Below are 13229 nucleotides of genomic sequence, written 5' to 3'. Positions count from 1 at the left end.
TTTAAATCTGCTAAAGTCTCAAGGCTATTATTAACAATCCAGTCTCCCTAGTTTGCTCTATTTTCTTGGAATGTTTTTCCTTTCCCAAGTAAAATTCAGTAAAACACTTTGAAATCGACATTTTTCATTCTTAGTTAAATCCAATGTTTTCATTTCCTTTGCACTCTTAAAGTAACTATGAAAATTGCTTATTCACGTAGTAGATAGTGAAATTCTCACGGATTAAATGGGATGACTGAAGCTTTTAATGGAAAAGTTAGTAGTCAACCAAGCCAGTTCTGGACTGGAAACCAAAATATTCCAGGAACTTGGGAAGTGAGCATGGATTCTGGCATTTGTGTTACATGTGTGAAAATTCTCTTTGGAGTTACAAAATATAATAACCTGCCAATTGCTTGTTCTGTTGCATTTGACAAAACCACCTTGTTTTATGTACATTGTTGGAGCTGCTGACTGAAATGTGTAGAAATAGATGAGACACTGAGAACCTAATTTGATTTAAGAATACTGAAGAAGGAACCCACAGCACCAAAATGATGGCTCAGCTAGTGCTCATAGATGGGCACCAAACCTGCAGCTACAATATTTTTTGAGCCCCCTGTGAGTATATTAAGTTAGATTTGTGGGTTACACAGGAAGAAAAGCACTATATTTGTTTTGTAAGGGAAAGTGCATGGACTTTGGAGATAAACAGGTGGTTATGACTAAACATCTCCCACAGACTCTGGCTAGATTACTATGCAAAATACTGGTCCAATTTGACACCCCTGCCTGCAGAGTATGAGAGTTCCTGTTGGCTCCAACTTCCTTAGCATTTGGTATATTCAGACTTTTTAATTTTGGCAGCCATTGGTATTTATTTGTTGTTTTATTTGCATTTCCATTATTGCTAATGAAGTGTAGCGTATTATAAGTTTATGGGGCACTTGGTTTCCTCTTCTGTGAATTGTAGCTTCATAGACTTTCTTCATTGATTTGACCTTTTCTTATTGATTTGTAGTTCATTGATATTCTGAGTGAAAATCTTTTGACTGTTATATATTTTGCCAAATATTCTTGTAGTCTTTAATATGTCTTTTAATTTTGTTTATGGAGTCTCTTGTCATGCAGAATTTTAAAATTTTGATATTGTCAAATTTATCAACCTATTTCCTTCATTGATTATGCTGTTTGTGTCCTGTTTAAGAAATTCTTTACTATGTCAAGGTCATAAAAATAGTCTTTTGTAAATTTCTTCAGAGGGTTTCAAAGGCTTTTTGTTCTTTGGGTTTTGTTTTGTTTTCATTTAGTTCTCCAAAATATCTCGATTTCACTTCAAAGTAAAGTTTTAAGTAAGGACCTAATTTTTTTCCATGCGGAAAACCAGTTTACTTGCGCCATTTACTAAACATCTAACTTTTCTCCATGATATTTAGTTCATTTCCATTTTATATACCAGGTTTCTGCATATCTTTCAGTCTGTCTGTTTTGACATTTGTTATTGTGTTCTAAGAATATAATTTTTCATAGCTTTCATTATGATTTTTCAACCTATATATTACTTAGCAGTATGACTTTTAGTTACATATTTTTAAATATCTCTTATTGGCTATTTCTAATTTAATTGTGTGATAATAGGATATGATCTGCTGAATAGCTGTTTTCGGGAATACGTTGAGACTTCCTTTGTGGACTAGTGAGTGGTCGGTCTTTGAAAATTTTTATGTGTAGAACATTAAATTAAAAAAAAGGAAAAAAATTATTATTACACTACATCAAAAACTAATCATGTACTATATGTTGGCTAATTGAAAAGAAAATTTTTATGTGCACTTGAAAATTAGTTGAATGCGGAGTTCAAATCATACCTAGTAGATAAAACATGGTAATGTGTGGTATTCAAATCCTCTATAGTCATACTAGCTTTACAAATGCTCAGTCTCAGTTTCTAAAAGATAATTTAAAATCTTCTGCTTGGATGGTGGATTACTGAATTACTCCTTATAATTTTATCATTTTTTGCCTTATATGTTTTGCCTTATATGTTAGCTGCAAAGAAGTCAGGATTTCTGCATTTTCTTTATGTATTTTTCATTATTATACATTGTGTGCTTATCTTCAGTGAATTCAGTTTACTGTTATTTTGTTTTCCTTTGCAAGTTTCCTAATGTGAAGTCAATTCTAGAATGTGGTTTCCCATTTCCCTCAATCTGGCCCCATGGGTTCCACCATTTCTGATCTACTTTCATATTAACTTCTTGGGTTTTGGTCTTGCTTAATTACTTCAGTGTAGAATTCCAGTTTCTTGTGGTTGACTCTTTTTTCATCCATGGCCCTATGTGAACTGTAAGCTTCTTTTTTTAAATTTCAATTCCGTTAGTTAACATATAGTTCCACAGGTAGAGGTCAGTAATTCATGAGTTGTATATAACAAACAGTGCTCACTACATCAGGTGCCCTCTTTAATGTCCATCACCCAGCCACCCCATCCCCCAACCCCCTTCCCCTCTAGCAACCCTCAGTTTATTTAAGAGTCTCTTAGGTTTGTCTCCCTCTCTGATTTCATCTTGTTTTATTTTTCTCTCCCTTCCCCTATGCTCCTTTTTTCTGTTTCTGAAATTCCACATATGAGTGAAATTATATGATAATTGTCTTTCTCTGATTGACTTATTTCGCTTAGCATAATGCCCTCTAGTTCCATCTACGTCATTGCAAATGGTAAGATTTCATTTTTTTGATGGCTGAGTAATATTCCTGTGTGTGTGTGTATGTGTGTATGTATGTGGTATACATATATACCACATCTTCATCCATTCATCTGTCGATGGACATCTCGACTCTTTCCACAGTTTGGCTATTGTGGACATTGCTGCTATGCACATTGGGGTGCAGATACATTTATATCTTTGGGGTAAATACCTAGTAGTGCACTTGCTGGGTCATAGGGTAGCACTATTTTTGACTTTTTGAGGAACCTCCACACTGTTTTCCAGAGTGGCTGCACCAGCTTGCATTCCCACCAGCAGTATTTTTCTGTGATTTGTCTGTATTCTTGCCCCTTGATCATTTTCTTTTTATAGATTAGTCACTGTAGATGATATTGAGGATGTTCATATGGTCAAATATATATATTTTCTTTGATTAAATATGGATTTTGTTTGTAAGTTGTTTCTAATACTGTTTATTCGGGTACAAATTTTTTAATTCTTTTGAATCTAACTTTTTAACTTAATATATACAAGTTGTTAAGGGTCCTTTTTGGTCACACAGCTGATTAAGTTGGCATCATTTATTTTTTAGAAATGGGAAAGCTGACTTTCACTAACAATACATGGTACTATCAAAGTAAATCATTATTTTATCTAAATAGAGTTAATTTTTCATCCTTTTTACCCCTCCCTCACTCTTATTTTTTCTTATCATAGAAGTCTGGAGTTATATAATTGTTTTCTAATTTAGGCTCTGACCCAGATATTCGGGTCAATAAGAATCCTCTAAATTAGATTCTTCACTTTACTAAGAGTAGTGGTTCTTAAACTAACATACATCAGTGTTATCCAAATGCTTATTAAAACACAAATTGCTGGACTACATACCCAGAGTCTGCAATTTAGCCAATTTAACATAGGGTCAAATGATTTTCATGTCTAATAGGTTTCAAATGATGGTGAGACTACTGTTCCAGGTACCACACTTTGAGAACCATTAGCTTAGGAAAATGGCCTTTAACTCCAGAGGCATCCAGAGAACTGTTAAAAGATTTGGAAGTTGAAGTCCTACCCCAGATCAATTAAATTAGCTTCTAATTTAGATAATGTTTCCTTGGCTCTATCCTGAGGACAAAATCCACAGTCAGCTCTTTTTCTATGTGGGGATGGGGAGTGGCCTGATTATCTCAGCTTTTTGGAAGAAAGTTTTGTAATTAGTTATTCTGGACATCATTGCATTTTTCATTCCTGTTCTCCATAGTTATTACTTCTAAATGCAGAGTTTCTTAGCAGCTTGATTTGGAGGAACAGTTCACAACTTTGTCAGTCCATTCCTGTACCTGTTTCAGAATGTGGAATGCTTTGCTCTGGTTTCAGAATTCATGAGTATATTCATCTAATATTTTTTTGTCTCTTTAGTATATATGTTTGAGGCTTGGGGAAAAAAAATAAAAACAACAAATGATTCTAGCTGCATGAGTAGGTATGTTATCATTAACTCTTTACACATAAGTAAATTGAGTCTCCAAGGAAGCAAGTAATATGGTCAGGATTTCACAGTCAGTATGATTATGAGTCCCCGTTACTTACACAGGCAGCATGGCTCCACGCGGGTACATTGAATTGTCCTAGAATGTGTTGGTTCATAACCTCCTTGGGAGCTTCCCAGGTGTAATCTGAAACTGTACCCCAAACGTGGAGGGCAGGGAGAGACCAAAGAAAGAGGCAGTCTACTCTAGGTTGGTAGGTGGTAGTTTTAATAAACAGATGGAACTTAATATGAGACATGTCTTAGTGGCAGCAAGATGAGTGGGTCCCTTCAGTTTGTTTCCTGAGATTAGGAGTCTCTTATTGTTTGTCTCCCTCTCTGGTTTCTTTTTGTTTCAAACAAACTGAGGGTTGCTGGAAAGGAGGGGGGTGGGAGGGATGGGGTAACTGGGTGATGGACTTTGGAGAGGATATGTGTTGTGGTGAGCACTGTGTGTTGTGTAAGACTGATGAATCACAGACCTGTACTCCTGAAACAAATAATACATTTTATGTTAATTTTTTAAAGTAAAAAAAAAAAAAAAGAAGAAGAAGAAGATTAGTGGGTCCCTGTACCCATCTGCCAAATCTTAAAGATTTATGTAGAGGCCTTGCATTCATTGAGTATATTCTGCAGGTGTTCTCAACACCACATCACCATCTCAAGGCTGAGTCCTTGGAGCAGCCTCTGGGAGTGGCAAAGGCAAGTGGAACCCACATTCTAAGGACTGGGGAGCAGGTGAGGAGCCTCCAAGCACCCAATGCATCTCACAGGTCAGCCAGTGGTATGTCTTAAAATTCTTCCCAAGGCAGGCCTAGGTGGCTCGGTCAGTTAAGCATCCGACTCTTCATTTCGGCTCAGGTCATGATCTCTGGGTTGTGGGATCAAGCCCCACATCAGGCTCCCCATTCAGTGGGGAGTCTGCTTGAGATTCTCTCTCTCCCTTTCCTTCTGCCCATTCCTCCCCCTACCATAATAAATAAATAAATCTTAAACAAACAAAGAAACAAACAAAAAAACAACAACCTTCCCCAATAAGATGAACTGTCAGAATGATCTATTTCTCACTCTTGTGTGATCTACTTACTGGGTAGCAGGCAGTTGGCCAGAACACCACCTCCTTGACTCTAAGCAGGGAGGTCCACCTTGTTGAGTTCAATGAATGGGGCAAGGAAATAGACGAGTGTACTCAACATGTATACAAATGGATTGAAGAGACAGAGAAGCCTACTTATATCTTCCAGAAATTTCTCAACATTTCTGTTCTGTTGCTGAAACCCTCTTTAGATTCTTAACAAAATTATAGAGTTACATTTCTTCTTATGTCTTTTCCATTGCTGTGCCATATGTTGAGACAGAATAAGGTTAAATTCGTCCTCAGTGCCTCAACCTGAAAAGAAAGACATCTGCATTTCTGAATTTAATTCACAACAAAGAGTCTATGACCTTGAAGTAAATACTTTATCTTATTGGGCTTGATTTTTTTCTTCTGAAGAAGTAATAATTTGAAATAGGTAATTTAAAAAGTTATTTCTAATTCTAATATTATAAAATGCAATGTATAGCTCCAAGTATGACAAGTGAAACCTTTTAGCAACAATGAACTGTTCCCACAACATTATTCTCAGATTTCTTATATGTCTCATTATACTGATTTGTTGTGATCATGCAATAATTTCTCAGCCCCCCCAAAGAACAATCTGTTTACCTGGTTTTTATAAAAACATTAGGGAAAACAGAAATCACTCCCAAAGCAAACCCAAAATGGGGTTGGGGGAAGGGGAGAGAGAGAGCAAGAATGAAAATATGAATCTCTGATCTTGAGGTGCTGTTAGTCAAACACATGAGAAAAGAAATAATTTCAACTGACTGTATTTCAATTTTACTGGAATTTATTAATGCATATATAAAGTGTTTTGTGGTGCATAGTTAGAATTGCTATATCTATGTCATATATTATCAGGGTGACTGCTATTACCAGAATACATTATATTATAAACCTCTCTTCTGTTTCCAGGGAGATGAACTGACAGTGGCATACAGATGTCTCCAGTGGCAGGCAGTGTTTCTTTTTGTTTAAAATACTTTACAAAAGAATCCCCATTCAAGAGAACACTTCTAAGCATGCTCATCTATGAATACATATACTTTGCAGATCTGAACTTGACTATAGATACAAGGATATGGATACATAGGGAGAAGGTGTTCATTTCATTAATGGCTGAGTAGTTGAGGAACTTAGAGAACAATTTCAAATATAACTCCCTTAATCTCTTTCCAAGATGCATGCTCAAGTAATTATGTCATATACTTCTGATTTCTAAGGACAGCTATTTTTAAAATTCGGCATATATGTTTTCCATAATTTGCAGAGTAGGGAATACGTTTTGTACAGTGGCAAAACATTTTCCCTTGAAAGTTAGCACTTGTTTTAAAAGCCTTTTCCTTAAAATAAATAACTAACTGATATAGTAAGCAGTTTGGAGATTAGATCGGAATTAAAATTTAAAATAGTAGTAGTTAACATTCATTCCTTTTGTTGTGTATTCCCTTTTTTTTTCTTCTTTTTTTAAGTGGCTGAAACTCTGGCTGTATCTATGGCTTCACTATTCAATTTCCTTAAGCAACAGCTGTATAAATATGGTCATAATGTATTAGTTTGGGTTCCTGAAAAGTAGAGATTTACATGCAATAAATTTACTGGGTGACTGTTCTCGGGAACAACACCTGTGAGGGAGTGAAAAAGGCAGGGTGGGCAGCGGGAAAGGCTGAACTATGATGCAGCTGTAACAAAGACCTTGGCCAAGTCCCCAGGGAGCTCTGGAGCTGGTCTGGTCCTTCCAAGTTGTGAATCCAGGCAAGGTGGCCATATCTTTGTACCCTGCACAGAGCAGTCATTGGATGTGGTCTACCCCGCGGAGGGGATGCAGCCTTAGGTGAGGCAGCGTACTTCTGCAAAGGGTGACGTCTGAATATTTTGTTTAGGACTAATACAGGCGTGGCATTAGAGAACCAGAGTTTTATACTGTTTTCCACAAATTATGGCAGCCACCAGAGAAATATTATAGAAAGTATGAGTATTAGATGGCAACGGTGAATTTCCATTTACTAATTACACGTAAGTATGAAAATGTATTCTAAAATTATGTGTATATAGAATATGCTTTGCCTAAGGAACTCAAAGTTTAAGTCATCAAATTTGTTTGAATCAAGATGTTTCTTATAATGGGATAACTAAGAATAAATATGCAGTCTGAGCAGGGAACATAAGTGAATGTAAGGAATGAATATGAATTTATGTAGATCTTTTCACTACATATGTTTGCAGAGGACATCATATATTTTGTGTACCCTATGGGTGTTTAAAAGGACTTTCTTATAGTTATTAATCTGATTTAGTATTAATTTGACTAAAGCGGCATATATGCATACATCCGGAATCCGACCCTGGCTTTCAGGTCCACACCATCCACACCCTTGACAAAACCTGTCATCTCTTGACTGGATTACTGCAGTAGCTTCTTACATGGTGCCCCATCCTTGCTCCGTATACAGTCTGGTTTCAGCACATCAGCCTGCATGATATTGTTAAACTGTAAGAAGATGGCAACGACTTTGCTTAAAAGACTCTCCTGCCTTCTGATGTTATTCGGTAAAAGCAGAAGTCCTTACGATGGCCTCCAGGGCCCTACATGATGTGACCGCTGGCTTGTCTCTCTACTCTGCCGTCACTTGCTCTGCTCTGGGCTTACCGGTGTTTTTGCTATTTCCCGAACACGCTGTCTCAGGGAGCTTGCTGTTTTCTCTGCTGGAGTGCTCTTTCTCCACATCATTGCATGGCTTACTTCCTCATTTCCTTTAAACACTTACTCAAAAATTTTCTCAGTGATTCTTCCTGGATATCCTACCTAAAATTTCAGCCATCTTTTCTTGCCCCAACATGCTGGGCGCTTTTCTGTCTGTACTTAATACTTAGCATTACTTATCAGGTACATATTTTATTTTTTCTTCTTGCTTATTGTCTATCTGTCCTATGGAAATAAAAAATCCCATGAAGGCTGAGTTTTGGTTTCTTTTTTTGTTTGTTTGTTTGTTTGTTTTTGTCTTTTTCTTTTATCCCTCTAGCCACAGTGTCAGAAACTATTGCTTGGCACATAATAGACACTCAGTAAATTTTTACTGACTGAAAGAAGATTTAGATGACAAATGTGAATGTATAGTTAGTGCTTTTACACAGTTGGTCCCCAGCCTCAAGTTGCTACAAGACATAGCTTACACTAGAAAGAAGAAGAAAAGAATATCTCTGAGGCCTACCTCTTCTGCTTCCTCCAGAGAGCAAGGGTTTTCAGAATAGTGAGAAACTTAATTAGTGTTAATTATGCTCTGGGCCTTCCTACATGAGTCAACAAGAAAGCTGAGAGGAGAGATGGCTCTCTAGAATCATGTAGATGCATTTGTGCCCACCTGTGAATCTGAGAGACAGCACTGTTATCCCGTGGGTGTCAATAAAAAGAAACCTAGGGCTAGTGAGAACAATAAAAATATCATGCTGATTATTAAGAAACTGTATCCCATTTTTTTTTTTCTCTCCGAACTAACCATTACCTAGTTCCTGTTTAAAATGGAAAAAGAAACTCCAAGATTAATTTAAGAGATTAGCTCTGGGTTAAACCCACACTCTGTACGAAATGCTCTCTGTATTCAGTATCTAAAAAAATGTTTCAGTGTCATCTGCAGCATGAATATAACAATTCTTATGAAGCTGCAGGAGAAATGCTTTAGAATGTCAACTTTTTGAAAAGTATGTTGAAATTTGGTTTTCAGTTTGCATTAAAAATTACTTTTTTGTAACACGGTAGGATGTCAAATGCAAAGCTTGCTTCTTGCTTGTGACTTCTGTCATTTTTATAAATCTCACAGGATCTGTGCTGTCAGATGTTAGCTCTTCCCGTATGATGCTTCTAGAACCAATACAACATCAGAAAAGTTGTGCCTAACTGCTGGTAGGCCATTTGAGGCATAGTGAGAAATTGAGAACAGAGAGCATGGCTGGTGACTATACAAGGCTCATGTGAGCTCTACCTTCTCCATGTGTTATCCATGGCCATCGTAGCTACAGTCATCTCAGGACTGTAACAATGAGGAACTCTGAAACAAATGTCATGGGCACCACAGGCTTAACCAGTCTGTAGCCTCTTACTTCAAGATCACTTTGGATGCTATTCTAAAACTATCCAATATAGTAGGACCCCCCTCCCCTGCATATCTGTGCTGACAGGAAAGCATAAGAGACGGCTTATAGTGCAGTTCTTCTCAGTTCTGAATACTAAAGATGGAGCATGCTGCTTATCCTTTTTACTTTGAGCAAAGCCTCAGAAAAACCAGAATAGCTTATGGCCCATTAGAATGCAGGTGGTACAGGATGCTAAGCACCTCATCACTGCGGCTAAGTACCCAGGAGCAAAATCATGACTTCTACATTTTCCAGTCTTCCCTGGCTACAGAATTTTGAAGTTTGGGGGCCTGACAGAAATTGGATTTGGATAAGCACAGATGCTGACACAGTATTCAGATACCCCCAAATATTCAGTTGCATGACCAGTCCTTCCTGTTCTCTCAGGAAGGGAACATAAGAAGGCCAATAAGCCAGTTTTACTTTAAAAGCTATATATACACATATGTATTTTTAAATCTATATATACATGTGTATATGTATATATATATATATATATATATATACACACACATATATATGCTATACATATACATATATATACATGTATATGCTATATATATATGTATATGTGTGTGTATATATATATATGGTTTTATTAAAAATAGAATTTATTAAAAATGGGATTTCAGTGCCCAAGGGTGCCACTGTTATAGGGTGGTCCACTGTCTCTCTGACATTGTGAGCATGTGCTGTTTCTTTGGACACTGCTATGGCCTGTATGGGTTGAGGGCTCTCAGTGCCTGGAAGGGAGAATGGGGCCCACCATGCCCAAGTCCTGGCTGCTTGAGGCCCTCTAAGCCTAACAGCATGGCAGGCAGACATTTGCCAGTCAGAAGCTAAAGAGGGTGGACACTGTCCATTTTTCACTCTGCTCAGCCATCAGAGTTACCTCCTGTATGTGGAATGCCAGCATGCCCCAAAGGAAAGTAGACATTCCATCCAATCTCAAATGGCTGTTTGTCAACATGACTCCAGAATCTTACAGTTTGAGATAATCTGTTTGCCCGCTGCTTTTTTCATGAACGTTTTGCCATCACATAGACAGCGTCTAATGTAGCTCGTCTTAAGGATTTGAATCTTAAGCCAGAAGTGACTGAAAGCCCTCTGCTCCTTACTGGAACATCTGTCTCTTCTCCAGCAAGTCCCAGATTGTTTGAGTAGAGCCACAAAACCTTGCCCCGGCTTGCTTTCTTTCAGCTGGTGCACATGCATGTGCAAGCATGCACGGTTTGTAGCACACCTCCCTTTCTCCGTAGCCACAGTGCTCAGGTGTGGGGTCATCAGGTATCTTAGTGGCACGGGGCAGTGAGGCTTGGGATACCTGGCAACACAAACTGTACGGAGGGTTCTACACTTTCTATGTGCTTTGGCCCAAAAGGGAAGAATAACATTGACAGAACAGGCTGCGGTGAGGATTAGAAGGGATTAAGGCAAAGCCTGGCTGGAAGGGTCTGTTAGCCATGTGACTCTCTGAAGGTATTATGAGCTTCTCAGATAAAAGGGCAAGGTGCTCACAGTATCTTTCTGAGAACACCAGCACTGTTTCTCTCATAGGCTATTTGACTGTATCTCCACGTTACAGACTCCATGGAAATGGAGTGGGAGAATTATCCAGTTGTTTGCAGAAAGAAATAAAGAGTAATTTTTCTAATATGAAGAGATTAGCTTCTTGCTATTCAGCCCTCCCCACCTTTTATTCAGCAAGGCTGACATTTGTCATCCATGCCTTTATGATAGAGCTCAAATATAGTCTAACTTCTTTGTTGAACATCTCATTGTAGCTGCTGATAAAATCTACTGTAAAGGAACACAAAGACAATCTCATGAAAATGGAAAGAAATGATTCTATGTACTATAGAGCAGATAAGACAGAGGCATATATTATGCTTTATTCTGCTTTTGGATTGCTAGCCTATCCAAAGTCCAAAGCTAAAAGTTGTATCTGTATTGGTGTGACTTGGGAATGTTCCTTGCATTGAGGCATCATTTGACAAGGAGATAACAACCTGTGTTAAAAGAGTGAGAGCATGTCTCGGAAGACTGGCAGGAATGGTAGTGGAGAAATGTGCTGTGCAGATGGAAATCAACACTTCAAAGTGAGTGGTATTGAATTCTCTTTGGAGACAGGGTGGAATTTTTGGTTATCCCAAAAAGCAAATAGTTTTACTTTTTGTCCAAAGGCAAGATTAGCTGATAGAAGATACTAGACTATTGTAGATTCCATTGAGGCAGGTCCTCTCCCTCCTTTCTGGGCACATGCCATGCTCATTCCCAGCTCCTGGTCTTTAATAGTGCTGTTCCCTTTGCTGAAATTCTTTCCTCAACCATCTTCCCATGCAAATACCATCCACCCTTCATAATATAAGCCAGTGGTAGTTACACAATACCTTCTGTGTCCAATCACTAAATTAAACTTTTATATGTAGTATTCACTGCAATCCTGATCACAACTAACTCTCTAAGCTAAAAGCTATTATTATAAATTTACAAATAGTTAAATTGGTGCCATAGGAATCCAGCAACTTGTCCAAAGCCATTCAGTTAGTGAATGGAGAAATCCAAACTTGAATCTAGGTTCTCTGCACCTGCCCATGCTCTCTTAACCATTATGCCACATTTCTTCCTAATGTGGGCCAAATATCCTTGCATGTTAGTAAAGCTTTCACTATAAATTCCTGTCCATAGCCATATGCTTTCTTTTCATTTCAATTGTACACATTGTTGGCAACATTCATTCCAGTGCTTGATCTTATACTATTCTAGATAATTATCTAAGGTGTTTATTAAATGAAAAATTTTCCCCATAAGGTTATATCTTCTTTAAGAGCGCTATATATTTTTCATTCTGCTAGTGTATTTCTAGTATTGTACTGTCTTGATAATAAATACTCAGTAATACCTAGTGATTGAACTAACTAGGTCAGTTAATATAGATGCAATAAAGTGATAAAACGTTAAAAGTAACACTGCATTCATCCTTCTGGAACCCATTTTGCTAAATATTACTAAATTATGGCCAAGGAAGCTTTCACTATACCTATAGGATCACCCTTTAAAGTGTCAAGCTGATCAGAATACTGTAGAAATTCAGCTCTATTCTGCAGGCAGGACAAGTGAGTACATTCCTGAACAGCAGTTCAGTAGTGAATAGGTCAGAGGGCTGTCAAGTAAGACACTAAAGTGATGTGCTGAAAACAAGCCAGAAGCAATACAAAAATCAATGAAGACATCTGAGAAATAGCTGGGGTTGACCAGACCTTCTGGGCAGGATGTGATCTAGTTTATCCAGAAACCAACCACTACTACAGAGACCAAACAGAAGAGACCTAAGTGGCATTAGGCTTCCTTTTTTGAGGCTCTGGGAGACATAACAAGATAAACACATTTGTATAATTGACACTTCTGAGTGTGCTGGTCATCAGGCATCAGTAAGCTAATTCTGAGACTCCTGGAGAGCATCCTTAGCATAGAACAAGAAGGAGTTAAATGTCTATTACAGCAGATGTCCCATAGTCTAGTGATTAAGAAGATGGGTTCTGAGCTGGGGCTGTCTGTTTGACCAGCACTCATAGATGTGAGACCTTGCACAAGTTATCCAACTGCTCCGTGCCTTGGCCCTTATTTCAAGCTATAGTACACAGTAGAAAGAATCCTATCATATTAGCTATTTTAAATAAGGTGATAATGTAAATGCTATTACATTTCTTAGCACAGTGGTTGGCCATAATAAATATGTACTCAGTAATGAAGATAATACAGTGATAGAGAAGGATGAAAG

At 37.8% G+C, this 13229-nt stretch overlaps 1 long non-coding RNA gene across 1 annotated transcript in view; it reads left to right on the top strand.

Annotated features, from left to right (window-relative positions):
• Positions 1–735: 735 nt before the first annotated feature.
• Positions 736–13229, top strand: part of LOC121105814 — a 114922-nt gene continuing 102428 nt past the window's right edge. Inside the window, exon 1 of the long non-coding RNA XR_005838532.1 lies at positions 736–818. This is a non-coding gene — a long non-coding RNA (uncharacterized LOC121105814). The remainder of the gene's footprint in view (positions 819–13229) is intronic.

The sequence above is a fragment of the Ursus maritimus genome, unplaced genomic scaffold, assembly GCF_017311325.1.
Source record: "Ursus maritimus isolate PB19 unplaced genomic scaffold, ASM1731132v1 scaffold_3, whole genome shotgun sequence".
Lineage (NCBI taxonomy): Eukaryota > Metazoa > Chordata > Mammalia > Carnivora > Ursidae > Ursus > Ursus maritimus.
The sequence above is the reverse complement of the archived record's forward strand: the minus strand, read 5'-3'. Positions and strand labels throughout refer to the sequence as shown.